The 27,552-nt window shown below is 45.3% G+C and overlaps 1 pseudogene; it reads right to left on the minus strand.

Annotated features, from left to right (window-relative positions):
• Positions 1-465: 465 nt before the first annotated feature.
• LOC122129254 lies at positions 466-27,297 on the minus strand (annotated as a pseudogene).
• Between the last annotated feature and the right edge of the window lie 255 nt (positions 27,298-27,552).

The raw sequence follows: 27,552 nt of genomic DNA on the forward strand, positions 1-27,552 counted from the left end.
CCTTTGTTAAGGTCCAGTCAACATAATTTCTGCATAATGCTCCAAATTACATGAGTTTCATCACTACCTTGTGAACTCAAGCCAACACAGTGTAGCAGAGCAGAAGTATCCAAACTCACATTTCCAAGCTTAAAGGTGAACTGAAACATCTTGCATATTTAGCATTGTATTATATTTGATATTATACTAAGCTTCGGTGTAGCTTTTTAAAATGATAACCTTTCAATGAACAGAATTGTTATTTTGCAACTATCTGCATACTCATGACTTATCTTCTTTAAACTCTGTACTTGTAATGTCATAGCAACAGTGCTGTAATATACAATTGATTTACTGTATTAACACACAGGAAAACAACCAATCAATCAATTAATTCATTAATTAATTAATTCATTCATTAAAGTCAAGTTAAAATCAATCAAAGAAAGAAAGCGGGAAAGAAAGAGACATGTGGTCCAGGCCTTCTCACATGACAAGCATTGTTTATTGTCTCTCCAAGATGACAACAGAAAGTGTACAGAATGGCAGCCACATGCAATACAAAAATATGAATTTGACATGACATAACATGTATTGACCCATTCTAAAAAATGTACAATTGATTTCTTACAGCATTTTGTACATGAAAAAATATAAAGATAGGCTATATGTACATTTGGAACAGGGGAGCTGTACCTATTCAAAAATGTTATGATGTACAATATATATAAAATGTACAAATGTACAATAATTACAGCATGTTTATTAGCTGTACAGTGAAAATTGTATTTATATGTGTATATTACACGTCACCTATGTTTTTTTTCATACCAGAATTACTTAAGTCTTTCACAGAATTAACTACATTTTCAGACACAATATACTCACTCACCCACACACACACATACACACACACACACACACACACACACACATTACAATACATGCACACTGGCATAGGCAAATGAGAACACAAAATACAGACACACAGGCACACACCAGAGGTAATGTTTATCAAACTAATGAGGACACACTAACGTGCTAGATTGCTGCAGCTCTCTTTTTTTCCCCAGTGCAAAGGAAGTCTACTTGGAACGAATAAACTACGTAGTGTTAAGTCTGAAATCACTCAAAGTCTACTTGGAATGAATAAACCACGTAGTGTTAAATCTGAAATCAGTCGAAGGTTGAGAGGACACTTGCTCCTCCTTTTGGCATGTTTGCTTGTTCGTACTCTCAGCATCCCACTCCTTTGTGGGCTATGGTGAAACCGCAGGACAAAGACAGCGCAGTGACATTCTGTGTGTCCGTCTGTGATATGGTTCCGTCATTAGAATCCAGCTTCAGAGACTCCATTGAGGACTCCATTTTAAAGACTCCATTGAAGGTCAGTGTAGCTGTTGCTATAGCACATTGTCTTGTGAGTCCCAACAAACACTGGTGGACAGTGTGAAAAACACAGTACATGGGACACAACAATGTCAACAACAACAACAACAAAAAACAAACAAACATGAGAGAGTTGTCTTTTCATCTGTAAATTGAAGTGGCCCGGTCCTGAAGCTCTGGAGCCGGATATACACAACAGGGTGGGAGAGGGAGCAGTGGTCACTGTCCAGATAGTGGGAGAGATAGAGGAGGAGGGCGCAGTGCAGAGGCAGAGAGAGAGAGAGAGATTGGATATGCCACTTCAGTGGTCAGAGATGCCAAAGGTGCAATGGACAGTCACCAGAGGGTCCAGCAGTAGCTTGGTGACCAGCTGTGTTTTACGAAAGTCTGACTCCCGTCGCCAGTTTTGTCAGCAAGAAACATGTCACAGCAGCATGATGGTGTGTGTGTGCGTGTGTGTGTGTGTGGGGGGGGGGAGTCGCCATCACACTGATATAACACACGTCCATTTCACAAAGGACACCACAAGCCAGAGAGGAGAACCAAAGACTAATTTCCTCCGAGAAAAAAAAACCGGAACAAAAACAAAACAAAAAAACACGTAAAGGCAAGAGTTTTAGATGGGTCAGAAGCAGGAAATGTGTAGTAGTCCGTTAGCTCCTCTCTTGCTGCGCGAGATTCTCCACTCCCGCCGGCAGAGAAACGCAAAAGTCGAGGAGGAGGAGGAGGAGGAGGTGGAAGATCAAGCTTGCATTAGTGGAAGCAGAATCTGTATCAGGCAGAGTCAACGCTTGGCTTTGCTTTGCTTTAGTTTATTTATTTATTTTCTTTAAATCCGAAAGTTAAGGATTTCAGGATGCATGCAAGGCAGACCCAGGCTTTAGTTGTTTTGCGTTGCTTAGGATTCGTATGAACAGCTACAACCTGCGTCAGGAAAACATGCAGACAATACACAGAAAAAGTAAGGAGGACAGAAAGATAGAGAAAGAGAAGCATGACACATAGAAAGAGAGAGAGAAAGAGAGAGGGATGGACAAGGAGAGAGAGAGGGAAGAAGAGAAAGGGTTACATTATGTTAATATAGAACAGATAAGTGCTGATAATTTAACATGATAGGAAAATCTCATGAAAATCCTTATTGTTCATAATGTAGGGAGACTTGTTTTAAAATAAACCATTTAATAAGCTATGTTGAACCTATGTGGGTGTGCAAGGTGCAATAACAAGTGTCAGAAATCAGAAGCAAGATCTACACTTGAAGACCCAGGAGGCATTTAAAGTCCATGATTTAGATTTGTTTTGATGATGGCCACATGACCTGGTTTAGTGACAAACCATGTTAAGTGGTAAACCTCCTAATAGAAGAGCCCCATGGCTTTGTTTTGCTAGGAGAATGAAGCTATAGGGCTCTTCTATTAGGAGGTTTACCACTTACTGTGAGTTAGCTTAGCCAGGTTTGTCACTAACCCACGTACTTGGCGTACCCCACTGGAAAAGGTGTGGCTAGCCATAATCAAATCAGACGGTGGTGGCCTGGCCAATGGAGGCCTTGTTATCACCACCTTCTGCCTATGATTGACTTATTGATGAGCCAATCAAATCTTCCAGCTAGCTATAATCAAAACAGATTGTGGGCCCCTGATCAATGGAGGCCTATGGGTGGCTATTGAAGTCAAATTCTCATCATTTGATTGGCTCAGATAGCAGCTGGCTAATCTGAGCCATTTGGGACTGGATATGTTCAAGAGGCAGAAGTTATAATAATTAATTAATATAATTAATGATTAGAAATAAGTACATTATAATAAGTGTTGCTGCCAATGAATATGAGTATGTTATGCTTTTTATAGCATATGCCTCAAAATGAACAACTGAAAAGCAGGAATTAAGAAGACAGAAGAGGTCAGGTATACAGATATGAGAATTATGTATAAAATGATGGCAAGAGCAGTAGGAACAACCATAGATTAAGAAAAGAGAAGAACAATGGCCATTCAAACTCCCACCAAGCCTTTGCTTGATGTCGAACATGGAGGAGGATAGTAACCTGTGTAGACCTCAATGACATGCATTTGCCAAGTGATGACTCTAGAAAGCTGACTGGTCTCCATAGCGATAAGTGTCATCGGGTAAACTCAAACTAGGAAGCTCTGAGTCCTACGGAATGGTGTTCCCTTCTATGGTTTCCATTCTACTCTTTTATGTCCTACGGAAACATCAGGAGCCCCTGCCCTCTGCCCCCCCCCGTAGGTCTAAAATGCCAGCTGCCTCCTGTGGTCTCTATCTGGGGAGGGTACGGCTAAGATACGTACTCAGCGGATTTCCAGAAGTGTCCGGGGTGGGAGAGCCTCCTGTTGAGCTTGGGCAGCTTCTCCAGCATGTCCGCCAGCTGGGTGAAGGTGGGCCGCTCCCGCAGGTCGTACGCCCAGCACGCAGACAGGATCTCCTGCACAGGGTGGGGCAGGGGAGGGCAGGATGATGGAAACATTTCAGGCTCATATTTACATTTCTAAAAGTGGGAGACGATGAAAGAACTTTCTGTGAGATATGCTCTATTCACAGTCCATCAATGGATAACAGTTGGGAACACTTTACCCTACAACACCCCCGTCCCTCTCTCCCCCTTTGCAGTTTTGTCATTCATCTCTGTCTCTACTCACCGTGACCTCCTTGCCCAGACTGGTCTCGGCCAGCACGTTCTTGATCCCCTCCCCGCTGCCCACCTGCCAGATGGTAGCCTCCACAGGCTGGTTGGTGATGGGCCAGTCTCGGGCCTGCAGCTCATACCATATGGTCCTTCAGAGGGGAGGGGAAGGTCAAAAGACACATTTAATCTCACAAGAGGGAGGCAAAAGCCCTTCACACCAGTGCAGGAATTTACATATAATGTCCTATAGTATTTTAGGCTTTATGGTTAGAGGTGCATTCAATAGTTTTAGTTGTATAAAAAATATCCATAGACTTTAAAAATGAGGTAATTTGAGTGGCATCATAAATAGCCAGTGTTGCACGATACTTTGGGCAGTATAGGCATCTTGTTTTTATGCATCTTGTTTTTTGCTGTGGTTCCAGAAAAGGTAAACAAACGCATAAAGAACTCGTAAAACATCGAAATCAGAGTTATACTGATAAACACTGACTTTTCACTGCTCCTTCAGCATGAGGGCACTACGGTGGGCCTTGATGGACAAAAACAAGTACATACTCGTATGTCTTATATGCTGGTGGTGTCTGATGTGTGTGAGCAGAGGGGGACGTACCCAAAGGCGTAGACGTCAGCAGCGTTGGAGAAGGGCAGTCTGTCCTCGTTGTTGCCGGGGCTCATCTTGCGGACGATCTCCGGGGCCAAGTAACAGATCCAGCCGTGTGGCAACTTCAGCTCATTCTCACGCCTATAGGATATACACGCACACACACATAAAATGTGTGCACACACACAAACGTTCACAAAATGTACACATGTGGATGCATATATATATATATATATATATACACACACACAGGCACACGCACATACACACAAATACACACCCAAATACACCCAAATCACGTATATCACATACAGAGTCTCTGTCTTCCCGTCATGACAGCTCAGACAACAGCTAACATGGGAACAAATCCAGATTTGAGCTGAAACAGATTCTGCTCCTTCAAACCTGGGCCTGGGAAGCGTGAGCTGGGAAGAGTGAGCAGGACTTCTTACCGTCCCTCCTGGACCACTCCAGAGATCCCGAAGAGGCCAAAGTCTGTGATGATCACCTTGTTGGTGTCATGAAAGACATTCTTGGATTTCAGATCCTTGTGGACGATGCCTTTGGCATGCAGGTAGCCCATTCCCTACAAATATAGAGAATAGGTTACATGAATTTAAAATGAAATAAAACAACATGCATTTAATAGACAAGGCAGTAGAGTCGGATATGAGTACAAGAGGAAGGTAAACACAAGAATCTACTGAATTAGGATTCAGGATGGATATGAGCGTGGCAGCTCATAGAAAAGGGTGGAAAATGATAATACCTTTACAATCTCTTGTGCGATTTGCCTTGTCTTGTTAATATCCAGATTGTGTTTAGTGTCCCTCACGACAGAGTACAAAGTCCTCCCTTTGCAGAAACTGTGAAGAAAAAACAACCAAAGCGTACACAAAATGCATTAAAAACTGCATTCATTAGTGCATGCATGCGTTAATTAATTAATTAATTAATTAATTATCCCAAATGATTCATGTTGGATGTGTATTTATTTCTTTATACATCTCCATGCATGTCATCATCGGCTTGCTCTAAGTGAATTAAGCCCCTTTCTTCTGTAGACCCCTGATAGGTGAAAATTCACCCTAGTTACCTCAGGACTCCGGAGCTGCATATAAGTATATTTATTAGACAAACAACAATTGTAATCGGGCTCACTCCCAGCCCAAGGCTGAAAGTGAAGCAATATTAAACACATCGCACAAGGTTTATATAGACAGAAGTTTAGCGTTCAGCAGGGAAAACCACGTGGTGGATTTCTGACGTCCGAGGCAAGGCACAAGGTCGGAAGAAGCACAGTTCGATCCTTCTTATCACCTCTGGTCTAAACATGCTCTTGTACATATGCAGACTAAGTGGCACCTAATAATCTAAGTTAGATACACGCAGAAACACAGAAAAGCCATGTTCCTGCTTACATAAGTACATGATTTATATAAGGTAATTATTAATACAAGGCACTTGATTATTATATTCTTAAGTCATTAACAGTGTTTGGAAATTATCTCTATCAACCCCCATGAGGACAGTGACATTGGACCAGCATAACAGAGTGAAGCTGACGTTGTCCTTGAGTCTGACCTTGTGATGATGGCCAGGTGTGGCGGGGCCATGCAGGCCCCCATGAAGAGCACGACGTTCTCGTGGCGCGTCTGACGGTAGTTCATCACCTCCTTCTTGAAGAGCTTCAGGTGGTCCTGGTTGTTGCCGTCGATCTCCAGCAGGCGGATGGCCACCTCGCCGTGCCAGCGGCCCCGGTGCACGCGGCCCCAGCGGCCCTTGCCGATCAGCTCGCCCAGGTCCAGCTGCTCGAAGGGGATGTCCCACTCCTGCAGGTAGACGCTGGTCTGGCTGGCTTTGCGGGAGATGGGGCCCCTCCAGTGGCCCCCGCCGCCACTGCCCCGCGAGCTCGGCAGGTCGTCCAGCTCGTCCCCATCGCACTCCCCGTCTGAGCCCATGTGGACTCCATCCTCCTCCTCCTCATACTCCTCTGCCTGCTCTTCGTCGTCCTCCTCGACCTCCTCTTCGTCCTCTTCTTCTACTACTTCTTCTTCCTCCTCTGCCTCAACCTCTTCCTCTTCCTCTTCTTCCTAAAAGGGAATGTTACGATCAGCATGAAGCAATTGATCATGTATCTGTCCTGATGAGAAGGCATCAGTATTTTACTTTTGACTGATGTTCAAAAAACAAACATATGCCAGTAATACACATGGTATGTTATTACACTTTCAAACTTAATTTAAATACAAAAAAACACTAAATTTGACTTCAAGGCTGCAAAGTGTTTGTTATGGCTCATTCTTAAACACACCAAAGCCATAACATACAGCTGTGTATCAAACCATATGAGTCTACTCTTCTAATAAAGTGCTCCGTCCAGACTTACCTCTCCATCCTCATCCTCAGCCAGTTCAGCCCTCAGGACCTCTGCTGTCGGCTCGTTCTCAATACTGAGGTCAAAACAGAACGACAACTGTTAAAGTAAAAAAACAATCCTCCAAAAACAGCATTTTAACGAGGTGGGGTTTCCCGGCGAGAATGCTCACTTACACAGTGTCTGGAAGGCCACTTTCAGAATGCAGCAGGGTTGAGCTGGACACATCTGTGCGGATAAAAAGACTTTGAGTTCGGTGTAAAGAAGAGTTTAACTGGATAAAATGTTTGTTTACAGCAATGGTTCCCAAAGTGTGGGTGGGGGGTGGAGGGGGGAGGGGGCACAGAGTTACAATCCCTAAACAATCAACTACTAGTTCAATGAAGTATGGCAGTGCTCTCTCAGCACGCTACACTGTAACAAACAAAGCTATTTGGTGTTTTGTGTGTCTGTGTGTTTTTGTGTGTGTGTGGGGGGGTCACTGTCAAAGGGGGTCGTGTCATGAAAAGTTTGGTAACCACTGGTCTACTAGATTAGAAGACCTTCATATTAAAATGGGTGTTCTCAGACAGATAGAGACTGTAATGACAGTGGTCACCAGCAGGGGGCGAACACACAATCTAAATACAACCAGACCCCAAGCAGGAGCACACTCATCAGCATTCAAGATGTTGACATTCAAGAGCAGCATTCAACAGAACTGTTTGACAAGTTCAACCACCAGGTTATACACTTCATGTAAACTAGCAAGAGGGCTGAAGAGGGACGTGAGGGAAACCATTCAGGGAATGTTAACTCACCGGGGAAGATAAACTGCTGTCTATGCTGAAAGTAGCAGGCAGCTTGGGAACAGATAGGGCAAAAACAAGTAGCAAGAGCAACAGGAGGAGAGATGGAAAGAGAGAGAGAGGGAGAGGGAGAGGGAGAGTAAGAGAGAGAGGGAGAGAGAGAGAGAGAATGAGGGAGAGAGAGGGAGAGAAGTAGAGGGAGAGAGAGAGAGAACATCCGGGTTAAAAAGGGACAGAAACTTTGGGTTAATGAAGGTAAGAATCTCTTAGTTAAACAAGCTTGCCAAAAACAAAACAAAACAAAACACTATTAGCTTACAGCATTCAGGAAGTGATGTGTTTAACACACACACACAGGAAAATAATGCAAAGGTTAATATCCATCATTAGTACAGTCTTACCTGGAGCACTATGCCTCATTAGTAGGCCTACAGTATTAATAGATGCACCGCAGTCACTGAACATGCATGTACTGTGTGTGTGTGTGTGTGTGTGTGTGTGTGTGTATGTGTGTGTGTGTGTGTGTGTGTGTGTGTGTGTGTGTGAGAGTCACATGATAGGACTGTTTGGGAAAGACTGAGCATGAATACACGGAAACACAGAAACCATATCTGTGCCAGATCAGGCCGGATTCGCACCAGCAGATGTGCTGCTTGTATCAGGGCGGTCATCTGTCCTAGATCTAAGGTGTTGGGGAGTGAGGTTTACCCACCGCACAGGGCTGTATCTGATGGCTTCCGTTATACTGGCATATGTGTGGTTGGTGAACATGAGCCTGAAGTAAAATACTGATGCCCTCTCATCAGGACAGGGTTGGTAAACATGAGCCTGAAGTCAAATACTGATGCTCTCTCATCAGGACAGGGTTGGTGAACATGAGCCTGAAGTCAAATACTGATGCCCTCTCATCAGGACAGGGTTGGTGAACATGAGCCTGAAGTCAAATACTGATGCTCTCTCATCAGGACAGGGTTGGTGAACATGAGCCTGAGGTTAAATACCCTCTCATCAGGACAGGGTTGAGTCCTGATACTGATTCCTGCTGATCTGCTCTATCAGCTGACCCAGGGACATGGTGTGACCAGCCCTGATGTGGCCTACACCCCAGGGGTATCAGGGGTAGGACCGGGTCCAAGAGTAGAGTTCTTCCCCTCATAGTTGACATCTCAAGTGAATCTGGCCCTGGTTTGCATAAGAGCAGTGCACAGCACATGTGTTGCAGGCTGTGTGACGTCCAAGCACTCACCTGGGAAGTGGAAGCGGTTGTCACGGTGACCTTTAGGTGAGGGATTGGGGGGTGGGGTGGCGCTGGGGGGGTTGCTCTGCTGGAAGGGGGCGGGCGAGGAAGGGGTGGAGGATGTGGTGGAGGACGGGTTGCTGCTGGAGTCCAGTTGGTTCAGTACCGGCGGGTGGTCCTGGGGAAATGTACACAAACGTACGCACCATGACTACCCACGAGGCATGTGACAGCATTGTGCAAACGTAAAAACAAAGCAAATCAAAGCCCTTCACAGCACAATAGTTTCAAATCATTGGTGTTGGTGGGGCTCAGGGGCTTCACCTTCTTGGTTATTGCCTTTGGTAAGGTGCCGAACTGCGGAGCTTCTGGCGGACGGTCCACGGGGTTGTTGATGTCAGACGGGACGGACTCGGTCCTCCTGATCTTAGTGACTACAGAAGAGACGGAGAGAGTGTGAGAACACTCAAAGACAAACATGGAAAAAGAGGCTTTACAGACAAGCTAGACGGGAGGTGAAGCCAGACTGCAGACAGGCTCAACACTAACCCTGCAATGGCTAAATGAGATCGCTTTATTGTATTACTGTTGGACTTATTGTAAGACATGACATGACGGGTGCTTTTAATACAGATAAGTGCAGTTTTCATTTTGCTGTTTCAGCGTGTGAGTTGAGCCTATGGTGCCCCAGTGGAACAAGGACACTCGGAAAGGACAGGGAGGGAATCCACACAGACAGACACTGATCCTACTCCCAGCCCTGGGGCGCGTAAACTGCCTTTTAACAATGTTCACCGTTAATGGTGTAGGAATCCTCCCCCCCCACCCAAAAAAGGTTTAGTACATTTATGATCCCTTTTTTGGATTGATGATGAACAGTGTATGTTGGTGTGCATCAACCAGTGACTACAATATAAATATAAATAATATAATTGAACTATAGTGAATGTACAGTGAATAAAATAGAAATAGAATAATTAAATTGAACTTAAGTGAATGTACTGAGCAGACTGACACACTCACTTGGGAGGAAAGAGATCCTGCAGGAAGGAGCCTCCTTGGTACACTTGTTGTGACACTTTAACCTGCGAACACACCACCAATCAGCACACACAAGACAGGGGCAACGGGTACGTGTCACCATGACCGGTGGGGGACTTACCTGCAGTGTTTGCATTTCACGCCAAAGATCATGTTCTTCTGACACACCTGGCAGGTCTGGGAGAGCCAGGATTTGGTGGAGAATCTGAGAGAAAGATGGAAATTCACCTCCAGGATTACATTTCTGTAAATGTTGCTGTTGCTCCACTGCTTTGGAGCAGTGGTTCCATACCATAGAAGTACACATACTAATGAAAATATAGATTATATTATGGTTCCATACCATAGAAGTACACATACTAATGACAATATAGATTATATTATGCTTAAGTATGCGGAACTGGTAGTGGAAGCAAGGGAACAAGGTTGGCAAACACACACAAAACCAGTGGAGATGGATGTTAAAGGCTCTGTAGCTAAATCAACCCCAACCCCAACCCCTTACCCTAACCTGGGTTTGTACAACCTTCCCACCCCTTATCATGAATAGCCTGTTAATAGCCTTAATTTGTACACATGGTATATTAATAACTTGATATCTGGTTGTGAAATGTCCTAAAAGTTGGAAGGAGGAGTTAACCTGTGTGTGACGTTCAGGCCGATGTCTCTCCTGACCGTCTGAGGGGAGCTACGGTGAACTGTTATGTTATCTGGTTCAAGAGGAACAAACAAAGAAAAGAAAAAAACAACAGAGAAAAGATTATGCTAAGAAGAGAAAAGTTTATTATTTGTTTTCACTAAAAAGGTACTCTTGTCATGACAGAGTGTGACAGTCATATACTGTTTGAAACATGTACTACACCAGGTTCACTGGTCCTCTACGACATGTACTACACAGTACAAAGGTTTACTGGTCATATACGACATTTACCACAGAGTACTGAGGTGCATTAGTCATAATATAAACATCTAATACATGAACTACACAGTACTGAGGTGCACTAGTCATAATATAAACATCTAATACATGAACTACACAGTACTGAGGTGCACTAGTCATAATATAAACATCTACGACATGAACTACACAGTACTTAGGTGCACTAGTCATCTAATACATGAACTACACAGTACTGAGGTGCACTAGTCATTAATGTAAACATCTACGACATGAACTACACAGTACTGAGGTGCACTAGTCATTAATATAAACATCTACGACATGAACTACACAGTACTTAGGTGCACTAGTCATCTACGACATGAACTACACAGTACTGAGGTGCACTAGTCATAATATAAACATCTACGACATGAACTACACAGTACTGAGGTGCACTAGTCATAATATAAACATCTGGGACATGCACTACACAGTACTAAGCTGTCCTAAACATGGGCAGAGAGGCCAGTGTGATGTGAGGGCACTTACTCTTGAGGCCGCTGTGCTCCTCCAGGAGCGTGGGGGTGCCGGGCAGTGTGTAGGGGGCGGTGGCAGGCGTGGCGCCGGGCGTGCGGGCGGACAGCAGCGGGGAGCGCGAGGGCGAGTCCTCGCAGCCGTTCCCATTGATCTGCACGTTCAGGAACAGTTTGTTCTTCTTGGCGCACCTGAGGGGGACACATGAAACACGCGTGCGTCAGGGCCAAGCAGGGCCAAGCCAGGCGTACCACTCAGATCACTCAATGAGGAGGACACACAGACACGCGTGCGTCAGGGGCCAAGCCAGGTGTCCGGGCAGGCGTCGCTCTCAAAGCAGCTTAACGGACCACACTGTGGCAAGAGTCACAAAGAACTCATATCCACTCAGATCACTCATGGGAGAGAGACCCTAAAGTGCATAGGTGTCTTGATGAGGAGATGAGGAAGTTCTTCCATCCAATTCAATTCAATTCAATTCAATTCAATTCAATTCAATTCAATTCAATTCAAGTCAAGTCAAACCAGTGCAGCATGTTGTTGGCTTTGAAGGGGCATGTTTGTTGGCTTTGAAGGGGCATCTCAAAACCGTGATCAGATTCCTGCGCTGCAGCTATTCTCCTATGACTGCTTTCCACAAAAACAAAACAAAGGCCTTTTGAATGTTGCTGTAGGACTGACCAACAACCCACCCCCTCCCTCTTCCCATAATGCATCTGGCTAAACTGAAATTCAGCTGTCGCTGTCTTTCCATCAGCCGAATGTGTGGGCTCTCTGTGGCTCTCATCACACACATGAGTCAAACACACAGCTCCACATCCAGCGCACTGAGGAGGCAGCCTCAGGCAGGCCCAGACCCTCAGACAGAGCCCAGTCTAGGGCCCACATCATCATCATCATCATCATCATCATCATCATCATCACACGCTAATACACACGGAGAGGAAGAGTGGGGGCGAGCTGTTTAACAGGACCCCAAACATCAACGACAAGAAGAGTGATGAAAAAAGAACAGGGGGGGTGTGGGTCACATTGAGCATGGCACAGCCTCTTCTAGCAGAGCCTATAGGAAGCTCTGCACACAGGAGAACAACAATGTCACTTATGTCCAGTCTATGGCAGTCCAGTGGACTTATGTCCAGTCTATGGCTTTTGTGGCCTCCACAATCCTAATAGCAGTCTAGTGAGAAAGGGACACTGGGCCCCAGTAAGGGTCTGGTCCGCTCCAGCAGCTGTTCCTCTGTCCAGTCAGTTGTCTCTATACTCCTGCTTGATGGAGATCATTTTCCAAACACTGTTAATGACTTAAGAATATAATAATCAAGTGCTTTGTATTATTAATTACCTTATATGAATCATGTACTTATGTAAGCAGGAACATGGCTTTTCTGTGTTTCTGCGTCTGTGTAACTTAGAATATTAGGTGCCACTTAGTCTGCATATGTACAAGAGCATGTTTAGACCAGAAGTGATAAGAAGGGACGAACTGTGCTTCTTCCGACCTTGTGCAAAACTTCCATCCTTGCCTCGGACGTCAGAGATCCACCCACGTGGTTATCCCTGTTGAACGCTCAACTTCTGTCTATATAAACCTTATGCGATGTGTTTAATATGGCTTCACTTTCAGCCTTGTGCTGGGAGTGAGCCCCGATTGCAATTGTTGTTTGGTCTAATAAATATACTTATATGCAGCTACGGAGTCCTGAGGTAACTAGGGTGAATTTTCACCTATCACTGCTAGTATAGAGACAATTCATGCAAGGAAGTGGGTGTGTGTGTGTGTGTGTGTGTGATGATATTTGCGTATGTATATGGGTGATATACCCTTCCTGGTGTCTAACTGTGTGTGTGTTGTGTGTGTGTGTGTGTGTGTGTGTGTGTGTGTGTGTGTGTGGTGTGTGTGTGTGTGTGTGTGTGTGTGTGTCTTGTCCTCTTTTGAACATCAGGGCCTAGAAGTGCATCCTGCTGTGACATTGCTCATAATCTGGGGGGATTAAACCAGGCCAAACACACAGAGAGTAATGGAGCAGCTAAGCCGTGTGTGTGTGTCTGTGGTGTGTCCTGTGTGTGTGTGTCTGTGTGTGTCTGTGTGTGTGCATGTGTCATCTCTCTGTCTCATTGTCTGTGGTGTGAGTGATCTGTCTGCTTCACTCTGTATGTGTGTGTGTCTGTGTGTGTTGTGTGTGTGTGTGTGTGTGTAAGGGTGTGTGTGTGTGCGCCCCCCACCTCTACATACATGGACACAAACAGACAGGCCTACACACAGACACAAACACACAGAATGAGACAGAGAGATGACACACACACACACACACACGCACACGCCCTGGCATAATGACCACACACACACACACACACACAAACACGCACACACACACAGACACACACACACACACACACACACACACACCACTTGGCCCTGGCTGCTGACCACACACACACACAAGCAGCTCCAGCTCAGACCACACACTCTCTCACACACACACACACACACACACTTGGCCCTGGCAAATGACCACACACACACACACACACAAACACGCACACACACACAGACACACACACACACACACACACACACACCACACACACACACTTGGCCTTGGCATTGCTGACCACACACACACACAAGCAGCCTCCAGCTCAGACCACACACTCTCACACACACCACACACACACACACACACACACACACACACACACAAAAACACACACTACACTACACTACACTGGTAAAGTGTCCTGCCAAACCAGGACAAACAAAAACAACTACAGTACATCCAAAGAGAATTCCATCCAAAAGTCATCTAAAACACACACTTATGATGGCCTTGTTGTCTGTGAAGTGCCTCGAGACTATTTTCCATTGTGAATAGTACGTTCTTTTATATTATATTTTATATTGATACATTATATACACATACAATACATATAAAATGGACTGAAATGAATTGGGTGTGTCTCATTTCATGGTTCATATAAGTAGTTGTACTTAATAAAAATGAAAAATAAAAAGCAAATAAAAAAACTAAACATAAAAAAATAGAAATGAATTATGAAAAACCTTCCTCTAGGCAAGCCCTGGATTTAAGAGGATGACAATGATGACCCAACAGGAAGTGACCTACTTGTTTGTGGGCGTGTCCTCGATGCGGTTGCCCAGCTGTGATTCGTGGCTCTTGCTGCGCGTCAGGGTGATGTTGGGCAGGAGGTGGAGCACCTTCCTGGAGGGGGGGTGGCGGGGTGCAGGGGGGCTTGAGCCGGTGCCTCCGTTTGGACGGGGGCGTGATGGGTGGCGTGGACGTGTGCCCGTAGATGCGGCCCGGGCGAGACGAGTAGTACGGGCTCGGATCCGTCAGGCTCTCCGCGTAACCATGGGAGACCACATGGCCGTCGGCGGCGTGGACGGGTGCCAGGCGCGGGTGGGGGAAGGGGGCGAAAGGGGTGGAGGGGGTGAGGGGGGTCGGGCCAGTGGGGAGGGGCTGTGCGGGCGCCCCCCCAGGCCGGACAGCTGGTCCAAAGGCGTCAGGGAGCCGCTGTCACGTCTGGTGGGCTCCGACATCCACAGGCCGCCATCTTCTCTCAGCTCGCCACCTGTGGGCCGCAAACATCTCTTCAGACCAGACCCCTGAACACAGGGGCTACACTGAAGACCCCGCAGCTGAACTCAACAAGAGGATCAAGGTGTTCACAGGGCTTCACTGAACACCCCGCAGCTGAACTCAAGGTGTTCACATGTCAAGGCCCTGATACTGTGACCATGGGATTCATTTCCAAGGACATCCTTTCCTTTGACATTGCTGGCGCTGTGCTGAGTCAGAGCGTTGCTCAAAGAAAGCGATTTCCCAGGTCAACATGTGCATCCTGGCTTTAAGGCTAATTTGAGTCTGGAGACAGAGCTGAGGAGAACGCATCGCTTCATACACACAGAGATAAGAATAAAGGCAGACATATAAAGATCAAACAAAGAAAACACTGGACAAGAACAGACACCATGAACATGGACGCAGAGCTGTGACCCACGACACTCTGTGGCAAGACAGAGCAAAGATAACATAGAGCAAAGATGGGCCACTCATGTGGCTACTACTGGTCAGTGCGATCTCCACCTGAGGCTAATATGAGTGTCGTAACCGCGCTGGAGGCAGAGCTTGGACTCACCAGACTCAGTGGCGCTCTTCAGGCAGGACAGGGCGGCACTCAGCCTGGCACACTCCTCCGTGCTGGAGCCCAGCCTCCTCATGGTCTCACGCACCTGGACACCAGGCATCTGCAGCAGGGCATCCAACGACAGCTTCACAGGCACCGCCTGAGACAAGGGGGACAGGAACACAACACATGAGTATCATACTGGAGTATCATACTATCCCATGGTCATCACCTACACACACACATGTACCTATATACACATACACACACAAAAAAAACACATTTTTCTCCCTATTTCTCCCTTGGTGTTGACTGCGTACTTACGCCAATACGTTCTGCATACTAAACTCAACACTTCTTTCAGACTGAAATGAAACCGGCCATTTCAACTGGAGGACTGTTGGATTTACACAGGTTTGTGTGGACAACTGGAGGACTGTTGGATTTACACAAGTTTGTGTGGACAACTGGAGGACTGTTGGATTTACACAAGTTTGTGTGGACAAATGTGGACAAGAAGCACTTCAAAACAGCATGGGCACTAAGGAACTGAGAATCACCAATTTATTTTAACCAAATTATAACAATCCTACAGCATTTATTATGACCAATTATAACAATCCTACAGCATTTATTCTAAACCAAATGACGTCTCAGTGGTCTACAGTGTGCAAATGACTGACAGTGGTCTAATGGACATGAGTGAAGACACCAGAAAGCACACCTGGCTCTAGACTATCATCATGAGGATAAGTAGGGCATGAACCTGAATGTGAATTTGCAAAAATTCACTGGTCTGTGTAAGACAAACTAGGTGTGTGTGCCTACACCCCGTGCAACTCAACCGTTTAATTCGAAACATGGGGAGTTTTATTCAAATATGGCCTCACTGCTGCCACCCACAGATCCCAGGTCTGATTCCTGCGTCCTTTGAAACACACAGAAGCAACATGATCAGCTGCAGCCCCAAAAAGCCTAAGGATGATCCTCATACAAACATGAATTACATTTAGACCTATGTGTTCTATGATATAAACACATGAAACGTGCACACATGCACAAGTGACTTTAGTATATTTCCGTATTGTACATAGAAATAAAATAAATAAAGGTATAGATATATATATATTTTATCTATCTAATACATATCTATATTATATCCTTTATATTTTATATAAGAGCTATAATTGTCCATCAAAGAGGCCACTAGCAGGCATAAACCAGCACAGGGACCACAGCATAGGACCAGGCCGTCATAAAGATCCCTCTAAGGGTCACTCACCCTCCCGGTCTTTGTGTTTCTACACACAATTGGTGTGAAATTCTAGAGCCATGGACGTCCCCTGGGCACGCGACCTCTTAGACTAATTAAAACCAAAGAGATGATCTGATTACCTAATTAAGGAGCCGGGTGATTGGATGGAAGGAGATGGACCCACAGAGGAGCCTCTTAAGCTATTGTGTTCTGAACACCATTTGAGTTTAGCAGTCAATCCTCCTATTGCACAGGCGGTTTGCAAACATGCTCTCCTACAAGGCTGCTGTGTGTGTGTATATAAGGCAACAGATGCAAACACTGACACTAAGAATGATATTTGATTTGTTTCATTTCAAATTCAGAGTCTGGTGCATGGGTGAGCGTCATCCCTCTCGCTGTCCCTTCATAGGGCCTGACCTAGTGAGACTACTGAAGACCCTTACCGCTACTCTCCAGGCACCGGATCTTTTTAACAGCACCGGGCTCTTTCACGGTACCAGGCTCTTTTAACGGCACCGGGCTCTTTCCCGGCAGCGGGCTCTTTCACGGCAGCGGGCTCTTTTAACAGCACCGCTCAGACTAGATAGATAGATAGATGGATACTTTATTAATCCCGAGGGAAATTTAGGAATTTAGGAGACTGGCGTGACATGAGCGGCTGACCCTAGAGGGGGCCAGGGCTGGGGCCGTCTACACACAAACAGCTGTCTCTTTTATAACGCGCTCTCATTACAGTAAACCTAAAAGCAACTCACTGGAAACAAACATATAAACAAACAAACAAACAAACAAATATGATGACCAGCAGGCCATCCAGTGGCATTTCTGGGATTAGACGGTTCATACGTATCATGTACGTTATGTCACAGAGCAGCCACATTGCACAGCTGTCTGCTGGGGTTATTTAGATTCATGTTTAATGGCTGCATGTACGCCGTACAGCAACACACAAACACAGGCAAAGACCCCAGCAGAGCACCTCGTGGCACTCTGGGATTAGATGTGCAGTATGTCAGGGATAGGGATTAACTGTGTGCATCACAGCTGAGATGACAGGGCAGTCCCAGACAGCACAGCACATCATACAGCCTGTTTGCTGTGGGTTTAATAGCATGGTAGCATGTCGTTGTAGTCAGATACTGGACTCGAACCAATCGTCTCAGGTTAGAGAGGCAGCAGTGTGAGGATGTCAGTGGCTAGCATGTCTCTTAAAGCATCAGGGATTGAGACTGTGCCGATGTCAGTAGCTAGCATGTCTCTTAAAGCATCAGGGATTGAGAGTGTGAGGATGTCAGTAGCTAGCATGTCTCTTAAAGCATCAGGGATTGAGAGTGTGAAGATGTCAGTGGCTAGCATGTCTCTAAAGCATCAGGGATTCAGAGGGAGAGGATGTCAGTAGCTAGCATGTCTCTAAAGCATCAGGGATTGAGAGTGTGAGGATGTCAGTAGCTAGCATGTCTCTTAAAGCATCAGGGATTGAGAGTGTGAAGATGTCAGTGGCTAGCATGTCTCTAAAAGCATCAGGGATTCAGAGGGAGAGGATGTCAGTAGCTAGCATGTCTCTAAAAGCATCAGGGATTGAGAGTGTGAGGATGTCAGTAGCTAGCATGTCTCTAAAAGCATCAGGGATTGAGAGTGTGAGGATGTCAGTGGCTAGCATGTCTCTAAAGCATCAAGGATTGAGGGTTTTTCCCTGCTGGCAACCATTACAGAGTTGAAATAACAAAGTGTCACGCTAGACATCGGATTTCAAACAATAATGAAAACAAAATGGGTGAGGGGTAGAGTCCGAGGCTTGGTGTCATATTCAAAGTGTCCTCATTTGCAAAGCAAAACTAGATTTGCTAAAAAAAAAAGTAGAATCCTGCTGCTGACTTTCAGTAAGACTTAAAGCAACAAGGATACGAGGAGTGCTAGCTCATGTTCATGTCTCGTGTTGTTGTTATTGTTTTATTTGATGGTGTATATTCTTGAATCATCTCTCAAAAATGTATTCCTTGACTGACTTTTATTTTGCCACAAGGATAACATCATCAACCGTGGTCTTAAAGTACCAAAAGGTTTTGTTTTGAGTCAGATGAACAGAGTAAAAACAAATGCTGACTCTCGAGTTTTAGTTTGGGGATACGTTTTGGAATTTGGATATGAAATTAGTAATTCTTGATACACCGCAATGCAATTAATGACATAATCCAGCAGGTCATTAAACCTCACAAATCGCAAATCATGGCCCAAGTATCACAAGTGGCTCCCTCCTCCAATGAAAACATGACAAATATACTTCGGCACGAACACAGACCTTGGGCTATCTTCCTCACGCATGCCAACACAGCCTCACACCCCCTCCATGACTATGCCATGCTACTGTTGCCATGTGGCGCAATGGTGCAGATCCATCAGGTGACCCCTCCATGACTATGCCATGCTACTGTTGCCATGTGGCTCAATGGTGTAGATCCATCACGTGACCCCTCCATGGAATCCATCAGAGCCAAGCCTCTCCCGGTGCCTTATCACACACGTCTACGCTCTTAACCAGATAACCACAGCGGTCGCGGCAGCAGCGCGTTACGCAACATTATGTAAGCCCTACTTACTTCCACGGCAGCTGAGGAGACCCATTGTTAGCTGACAACGGCAGTATCCATGTGAGCCCAGCGCTGGCAGGGTATTCTGGGCTAACGGTGTCACTGGAAGTGGGTCAAGACACGGAGGACTCGCTACTATTTGCCTACATAATGAGAACTCGAGATTCGCCGTGGCAACAAGTGCAGGGGATCTGTTGCACTGGGTGGCATCCTAGGCAATCACAGACGCACTCATTACCAAGGCTGCCGTGTCTCTGCTGTATAACGATGTTTAAGTGTAGCTTCAGGAGCGTAGTTATAGGCGATAAATGTCATACTGTCTGTGCCCGACTTTACATGATATGCTCTTGGTTACCATACACCCAATAATGAATCGATAAGCACATTAAACTTATAATGCATGTTGTTATAAGATGCACTCAGGGTTAGCGGGTTAGGGATTAATTATTCATCTTAGTAATAAGAACATTTGATATAAAGTGTGGCCTTCTTCAATGAAACTGTAAATACAGAATTAAATCAAGTAAATTAAAGTGAATACATCTATCATACATGATATACATAATTATAAATAAATATCCAATGCAAACTCACATTGGACCCTGACCCTGTTTAGGAACAACAGCTCAGTGTATGTGCCAGCAAAGTATGTCTGTGCGGAAGGCTTTCATGTATGAGGACCCTTTCATATTCTGTTAAGTTCCTGGTTCTAAACAAAGCAGGGTTTGTAGCAGTCTACACAGCCTACACTCATGCATACTCAGATGAACAAACACTACACAGCCTACACTCATACATACTCAGATGAACAAACACTACACAGCCTACACTCATACATACTCAGTTGAACAAACACTGCATAACCTACACTCATACATACTCAGTTGAACAAACACTGCATAACCTACACTCATACATACTCAGTTGAACAAACACTGCATAACCTACACTCATACATACTCAGTTGAACAAACACTGCATAACCTACACTCATACATACTCAGTTGAACAAACACTACACAGCCTACACTCATACATACTCAGTTGAACAAACACTACACAGCCTACACTCATACATACTCAGTTGAACAAACACTGCATAACCTACACTCATACATACTCAGTTGAATAAACATTGCATAACCTACACTCAGAGTGTAAATGTCATGTCTTTTTTCAGGGCAAACACATCACAGAGAATAGATTTCATCCACCCTGGCTACTTAAGCCATTATTTAATAGAAAAGTACAATATACTTCTAATATTAGTACATGTTGTTAAAAGATGTACTTGGAGTTTGGGTTAGGGTTGTTGATGTGCAATAATATACTTACATGAGAACTCCATAGACATTGCTTCAAGAGCACAGAAGGGAGGGGTGTAATTTGATTGTCTGTTGAGCTCAAATATCAACAACTTTTCACCAATTGTAGTTGCAACAATTGTAGACTGCATCTTTAATATAAAGTGGGACCTATATTTCTCTGTACTTTAAACAAGTATTTGTAATTTAATCATAAATTTCCATTTCTGTTTCATTTCTCATGTTTACAACTGACTGGAGAAGAGACTCTGCATCAGGCATCTGCCGTGCCTGCAGCCAAGCCTGCCTCCCAACTTTAAACACCGTTCATTATCTTGTTTACTCTCTACAGTTGACATTTGGTGTTGGCTCCGTTTGTGGTTCCTTTATAAAAACGATACAAGAACATACCACCCCAGAAATGTTCTGAGATGGATATTTCTTTAACCACTGTAATGTCAGACACACACACACACACATGCACACACATACACAGAGAGACAGAGAGAGAGAAAGAGACATTTATACTTTGCAATGTGTTTTCCATACTATTTTCACTCCTCAGCACCAAACAAAAACATCTATGCAGGCTACAAGCTATTGCATAATTATGACCGCCGCTGCCTGTTTGTCAACGTTTTTTTCTTCTTCTTCTGCCTTCTTTTTCACTCATTTTTGGTCGTCGATATCATATACTTACACCTCACCAATCCACATGAAACTTGGTATGGTTGTAGACCAAAATGGGCAGATGTGCATTTGCCTTGATGATAGTGCCCCGTGAAGTGGGGTAGGTTCAAAGCACTTTTTGGACAATAGTTCTAAAACCGTTTATTAAATATTAAGTAAATTATGAAATCTATATGGCAAGTTGGCCTTTGGGAGGCACATTACCCTAGCGCATGATGTTTTTGTTTTTGTAGAGTAGCACCACCGAGAGAACAATTTTTACTAGCCAATATCTTGTGTAAAGGTTCAAACTGTGAAATGTGACAGCCTTCATCACGACCACATTCCTTGGGTGCAGGCCACATTCCATAGCAGGTGTTGCAACTGACACATTTCAATATCTGAAGAACCGAAGAAGATAAACTGATACATTTCAATATCTCAAGAACCGCTTAAGATTAAATGTTGAAATTTGGTATGTTTATACTCTATACCATTTGGCTCGCTCAACAAAATGGTGCCAACGGCCAATCAAAATTCAGCAACCAATATATATCTGTGTGAATGGCACGTACACACACACACACACACACACACACACACACCCCCACACACCCACAAACATACATACATACATACACACATACATACACACATACATATATATATACATACATACATCAGAGGAAACAGAGCTGCAGCAGTAATCAGCAGGTATAGAATGAGCCATAGCACTACTGATCAGAGCAGCAGTGGCCATCCTCCTAAAATGGCTCCACAGATAGCAGGCCACTTGCACAATCTAGCTCTGAGAAACAGGCAAGTGCTTCAGACTTGGCACAGGGTTATCAAAAGAAATGGGAGTTTCTGTGACAGCTCAGACCGTGCAAAGCACATTGCATAACGTCAACCTCTCTGGACGGCGTCCAAGAAAAGAAACAAGCTCTTCGGCATAAAATTGCAAGATTAAACTTAGCTAAAGAACATGAAAAGAATCCGGAGGAATATTGGGAGCACATTCTTCTTCACATTCTCCAAGATACATTTGTACGGCTCAGATACGGCTCAGATACGGCTCAGATGGGGTCCAGCATGTTTGACATGAACCTGGCCAGTGAATGCACAGTCCCAGCAGTGAAGCACGGAGGTGGGAGTGGGATGATATGGGGGGGCTGCAAAAGGTGTTGGGGAGATGACGTTTATAGATGGCACTATGAGTGCCTGAGGAGGTACCAAACTACTGGCTGACCAGATGACTCCCAGTCTACAGACGCTTGGCAGAAGAGGAATATTCCAGCTTGGCAGAAGAGGAATATTCCAGCAAGACAACGATCCAAAGCACACTGCCAAAATGAAGCAAGTTTGTAAAGAAGAAAAGAGTGGAAACTAGGACCTGGCCAATATGTTGCCTGACTTCCAATAGAACACTTTTGGGGTATTTGAAAGAGAAAGGCAGAGCAACACAAACCCAGCAGCAGAAGACATGTGTCTCTAAAGAATGGCAAAACGTTTCTCCAGAAATGTGCCGTGGAGGATTGAGTCTGTCATCAAAAATAATGACAGACAACATTTTATTTTGTCTATTATTGACAAAATAAAAGATTTGAATCTCACTAATGAAAGGTGTGCTGACTTATCCTGTATTGTGGTCCCACTGTGGAGCTTGTATTGTGAATATAGTAAATCTAATCATTTTTTATTTGACATAAGAGCATAAGATTAAGACCACAAAACCTTTTTGAAGGAGTGGTTCCCCATCTGTTTTAGACAGAAGCTATACACCTAAAGGCTGTGTACCTCGTTCAGTTTCTGCCACACACCACACTTGCATACCTATAACATAACATACTTACATAATGCATATCAACAAGATCAAGCTTGTATGTGGTCTGCCTCGAGACATTTCACACAGACACATAGGCATACACGTGTGAGTGAGTGTGAGTGTGTGTGAGTGTGTGTGAGTGCGTGTGAGTGCGTGTGAGTGCGTGTGAGTGCGTGTGAGTGCGTGCGTGTGAGTGTGTGTGAGTACCTCGATGAGCTCCGGCCTAAGGTTAATGGTCCGCAGCCAGTCTCCAAGTCGTGGGTAGCTGTCCAGAGCCTGCGGCCTCTCCGTCTCAGGAACCTTCTGCTTGCACTGCAGCTGCTTGCAGATGTACTTCATCAGTTTCACCTACAGGGGGCGACAGAGCACACATCAGAAGAGGGAGGAGGGAAAATGGTGGACCTGCTTCATCACTGAGCAGGACACATTTTGCCAAGGCCCTTAAAAGAGTTTTCAAAATGTCCTACTGGTCCCATTCTGTGTCTGGGTGCTCTTCTGCGGAAATGAGATTATGAGTAATGTAACCTCTGTTTTTAAAAACAGGGAGAACATAATGATGGATAGCACCACGGATTATGCACTGATGCCTAGCCTAGCACTACCATCTCTGCTGCACTTACCAGGGGAAATGACTCTTATATAAAAGGTTTAATGCAGCGGCACGTGACATGATCTCTCAAAACTAGCGCTGAGGGTCCCTGAAGCACTCCCAAATCAAACACAGTGTGCTGGTTGGACATTTGGACAATTTTTCCAGCACTATTCACAGATATATGCCACAAGCGTGGTATAGGCGAGTCCAATCTCTGATTTTCATAGATCAATTCCTTTAGTGGGTCTTTGGAGGCTAATAATTAATTTACCACGTCATTATAATTCCATTTTACTGTTTATTGCGAGGGGCATTACATAAAACATTATAGTGTTTAAGAGATCATTTCATTCTGTGATTTGTCTAAAAACTGATGTGGGCACTGGTTAAGGTCATATAGATGAATAAGGGTGTAGGTATTTTGGTGATGAAGTGAACAGACTCTGCTCTGAAGGACTGCGTTTACAGTCGCAGCAAGAGAGTACTCTTCCTGCTGCATGGTCGAGATATTTTCCCACTGGACCGTTCCTATTTCTTCTGAGAGTTTTTAAAAACACATCTCCTGCACTCTAAAGGTCACAGTGCTTCCCTGTTACCAAATCAGTCACTTGTCTAGAATCCATCCTGAAACCCAACATTATGGGTCCTCTCTGGTCTTCCCATCTGAACTTCCTAATGCATACGCACTGCTAATAGACTTAAACATAATGTCATCTTTTCTGATTCTGAATTGATGTAGTAAATCTAAATATGTAAATAACATAATTTGTGTCGCATTGCATCAATGTCATATCAAGAACCAAATCAAATTCAAGCCAAATACCCAGTTCTGCATATAAATATATTTTTGCGAATTAGAACTGGCGAACCGAATCTGATTGAGTTTGGATTTTAATTCAGATATAACAGTACAGATGGAAATCCGAGGAGTAGAATATTCCAGATTGCCCATGAGGGAGAGGGATCCTGCTGTGATGACGCCCAACACAGGGGCCAGCTCCGGGTGCTGTGGACATAAACACGGCCCTCTCTGCAAATATTTGCTGAAAGAATTTCATAAATATTGCGACATCAGATGCGCCGCAGTCTGACCATGAGAACTTCTGGCAGCTTAGGCACACACACGCACATACGCGTGCGCGCATACACTCATGCATGCACACACACACACACACACGCAAACACAAACACACACACACGCAAACACACACACACACACACACACCCAGACACACAGTGTCTAGAGCATGTCTCAAATGTTATCCTGCCTCATCACGACAATATGAGGGCATAAATCATTTAAAAATCACATGCACATATTTATTATACAACGTGGCATTCTCCCAAGGCCCATGTTCTAGTGCAGCCAGCAAGAAATCTGTCTGGATTTTTTTTCCCCTCTCTCTCTCTCTCTTTCTCTCTCTCAACCATTTTTTCGCTCTCTTTTTTGCTTTCCCCTCCAGCGAACAGGACTGTCAACCAGATATAAATAGCTGTTATTATATGGAAGGGAACAGCAAGCCGGGCTTCTCAAGGGGGCGTCGGCGCTGCTGGCATGGCAACCAAGTGTCATCAGAACACTGCAGCCACTGATGGCTGGGCCATTGTGACATCACCGCCCTGAAAGATGCTGGGTTCACAGCGAGGCTAACAGAGACTGGCTCAGTCTGCGCACCCAACAAACACCTCATGTTCCCCACTCTCACACCCAGGTCGCTCAGAGCCACACCCAGCAAATACATATCTGCCCACACAAGTACAGTTCAGAGGGAATATTTAAGAACATGCATTTACATTTATTTAAACCGATTTAAACAGCCTTTTGGCTCTTAAGTATTAGGTCCATGGGACAGTGACCTCCTGTGTGTGTGAACCACACAAACATATTCAGATCTTTTTTTTTGAAATAATAAACAACTGAAGGGAATGTTCTGAAAAGCTGCACCCAGATCCACTCCAAACAAACATGACTGTGCGATGCAATCTGAATGTTCCGGCCCTGTTGGGTGTATTGACCCAAGCAGCTTGAGACAGGGACACTGCTGAGCTACCTCCAACCGCTCTGGATTGTAGGGCTGGGTTCTTTCGTTCCTTCATTCTTTCTGCATTTCTTCTCTGATTTTGTCTGTCTTTTCTTCCCTCTCATGTTCATAACGAGGACAGGCCAAGCCAAGCGTGTGGAGGCCTGGGTGTGTGTGTGTGTGTGTGTGTGTGTGTGTGTGTGTGTGTGTGTGTGTGTGTGTGTGTGTGTGTGTGTGTGTGGCTGCTGACGCAGAGCGATCTGGCCACAGTCAGGCAGGTGCTGAAGCGGCCGTGTCACTTTGGGATGGGGGAGGGGAGGGGCCCCCCCCACTGAGATGGATCTTTTCAAATGTGGCTGGAGCCGGCAGCCCGCTGACGCACGTCCAGCGCTGTTACCATGAGGCCGCCAGCCATAAAGCCAGTCATCCTTTTCACACCTCCAAACTCCCTCCCTCCCTCTCTCCCTCCCCCCCTACTCCTTTCTGTCTCTCACACCCTTTCTCCCTCTCCTTATTTCTCTCTCTCTCCTTCTCTCCCTCCTCTCTCTCTCTCTCCCTTTTCATCCCATTCTCTCTTTCCCTCTCCCTCTCTGTAATTCTCCCTCCCTCTCTCTCTCTTTCTCTCTCCCTCTCTTCTGCCCACCCTGCACTAATCGCCACATTAACGAGCAGAGCCGGTGTCGTCAGCAGGCCTTCTCTGGGGGCCCAGGGAGAGACACCACCCAGTCCCTCTGTCACGTCACCCCCACCGTCACCCCCACCCAAACACTTACAGGGAGGGAACGAGGGAAAACAAGAGCCCTCCACCCTCCTCTGAACACTGTCATGGTGTGTGCTACCCAACATCCCCCTGTCACTCGGCCAGGCAGCTCACTCATGTTAAAGGCCACAGGAGAGCCGCCTCTCACAGGGGAAGATGGATCAGCTGCAATCAGGCTGTGGTGTCAAGAAAGAACGAAAGATAGAAAGATAGATAGATATATTGAGAGAGAGAGAGATAGATAGATAGAGAGAGAGAGATAAAAAGATAGATAGATAGATAGATAGATCTATAAAGGCATGATAATGTTTTTGTCTTCTATCACTTTGGGTTTTACAAAAGTGCCTTTCTCTTCTCCTCTCCCCCTATAATGTTCCACTCAGCTGTCTTTCACCGGCAGACGAGCGCTGGTGCCGGTGAATAGCGTAGCCAGCATGCTGTTAGCTCCCTGCAGACGAGCGCTGGTGCCGGTGAATAGCCTAGCCAGCATGCTGTTAGCTCCCTGCAGACGAGCGCTGGTGCCGGTGAATAGTGCAGCCAGCATGCTGTTAGCTCCCTGCAGATGAGCGCTGGTGCCGGTGAATAGTGCAGCCAGCATGCTGTTAGCTCCCTGCACACGAGCGCTGGTGCCGGTGAATAGTGTAGCCGGCATGCTGTTAGCTCCCTGCTCGAGGTGAAGAGGCTCTCTACTCAACTAAAGGGCCTTGGTGCTATTCAGCTTCATCAATACGGGGATTCCTTTACTCATAGGAGCTCTGGCATCGACATGGGTGAGATCTGGGTCAGATGTGACTAACTGTTAACTGCTATCTGAGGTTTGTATGCGGTGTCCTTCTGCCAGTCACTTCACTTTCTGAGCCTCCATTATGCTGCTGTACAATGGGCTGAAGAGACGGCCCTGAAGCAA

This window comes from Clupea harengus, unplaced genomic scaffold, assembly GCF_900700415.2.
Source record: "Clupea harengus unplaced genomic scaffold, Ch_v2.0.2, whole genome shotgun sequence".
Lineage (NCBI taxonomy): Eukaryota > Metazoa > Chordata > Actinopteri > Clupeiformes > Clupeidae > Clupea > Clupea harengus.